The following is a 2150-nucleotide window of genomic DNA, read 5'->3' on the forward strand; positions in this document are numbered from 1 at the left end:
CCATACAGATTCTTTCGCTGCTTCACAAGCAGCAAAATACTCAGCCTCCATGGGGCAATCAACAATGCAACTTTGCTTTATGCTTCTCCATATTATTGTTCCTCCGTTCAGAGTGAAGACAAATCCTAATGTCGATTTCCTCGAATCTACATCGGTCTGAAAATTTGAGTCAGTGTACCCTATAAGGTTCAAATCTTTAGCACTGTACATTAGCATATAGTCCCTCGTTCTCCTAAGATACTTAAGGATATTCTTAACGGCAGTCAAATGAGCACGTCCCGGATTGGACTGATATCTGCTGACAATTCCCACAGTATATTTTAGGAAATCACAACCAATTATATTTTAGATCTCCTAATTCTCAATGATTTAGATTGTCAATAATTTTATATGAATTATAGAAAAAGAATACAACAAAATGAATTGATTAAATTAAAAGCTAAGAATATAATGGTTAACTAAAGGAAGAGAAAGTAAATAAGAAAAAATGAAATAGAGATGAAAATTAAAAATACTGTTATCGGAAAAAGAAAAGAAAAAAGAAAAAAAATAAAAATAGAATGGGAAGATTTGGAGTAGAATATATTAACAAAATTAGCCTAAATATCATAATTTAACCATGGCCAATGTAAATTAGAGAAATAATTTTATGGAGTTCAAACTTGAAACTGATGTCATGGGCTCACATAGGTTGACTTGAATTTCAATGGACTTTCATTAAGGATAACGACAGAACATCGGCCTGGTTATATTTTATGTTGACACGTGCCCTATGGTTCTGCACGTGTCATCTTCATAGTCCAACCCCTTTCTTTGGGTATAATCCTTTACTACAAGTCGAGCTTTAAAGGTCTGTACCTTACCGGTTAGGTCTTGTTTCCTCTTATAGATCCATTTACAACCAATAGGTTTTACCCCATCTGGTTGATCTACAAGTTCCTAGACTAAATTGAAGTACATTGACTCCATTTCAAGATTCATGGTTTTAATCTACGGATCTCTATCTTCATCATTCATTGCTTGTTTATAGGTCAATGGATCCTCAACGCCATCATCATGTATGATGACTTGAGTTTCTGCCAAACCCAAGTAACGATTCGGTTGAGTTATAACCCTCCCACTACGTCGAGACATTCTCAACTCTTGAGAAGGATGTGATTGACCAGAAGTGCCATCTCCATCAACAACTCTTGTTGTTTTATCAGTAGCTTCTTTAGAAATCTCACTTAATACTAGTTTGCTACGAGGTTGGTGGTTTCTTACGTGGTCTTCCTCTAAGAATGTAGCGTTTGTTGATACAAACACTCTATTTTCTTGAGCGTCATAAAACAACCACCTTTCGTCTCTTTGGGGTATCCTACGAATAAACATAATTTTGAACGACGTTCTAATTTCTTGGGATTTTGCAACAACACATGTGTTGGGCATCTCAAAATCCTGAAGTGACGTAAACTACCTTTACGCCCTTTCCATAACTCATAAGGTATTTCTGAAACACTCTTAGAAGAAACCATGTTCAAAATGTATGTAGCAGTCTCCACTACATATCCTCAAAACAGATCAGGTAATTGAGCAAAACTCATCATAGATTGAACCATGTCTAATAGAGTTCTATTTATCCTTTCAGATATACCATTTTGCTGAGGCATACTAGGGGCTAAGAGTTAAGACGTTATTCCATGTTCTATCATATAGTCCTGAAATCTTAAGTCCATATACTCTCCAACTCGATCTGATCGAAGTGTTTTAATAGTTTTACCTAATAGATTCTCAACCTTAGTCTTATACTCTTTGAATTTTTCCAGAGCTTCAGACTTGTGATGCATTAGGTAAAGATAGCCATACCATGAATAATCATCAATAAAACTGATGAAATATTCATACCTTCCTCATACTTTGACATTCATTGGACCATAGAGATCTGTATGCACGAGTTCTAAGGTTTCTTTAGCTCAATAACATTTTTCGAAAAACGGTCGTTTATTCATTTTACCCTCAAGACAAGACTCACATGGAGGTAAAGAGTTGTCTTCTAACTCATTTAGAAGTCCTCTTTGAACCAATCTCTCAATTGTATTGAAATTAATGTGGCCTAGTCTTAAGTGCCGAAGATAGGTATTGGGAGAAAGCTTTTGTCGTTTATTTTGAGT

This window comes from Cucurbita maxima, unplaced genomic scaffold, assembly GCF_002738345.1.
Source record: "Cucurbita maxima cultivar Rimu unplaced genomic scaffold, Cmax_1.0 Cma_Scf00156, whole genome shotgun sequence".
Lineage (NCBI taxonomy): Eukaryota > Viridiplantae > Streptophyta > Magnoliopsida > Cucurbitales > Cucurbitaceae > Cucurbita > Cucurbita maxima.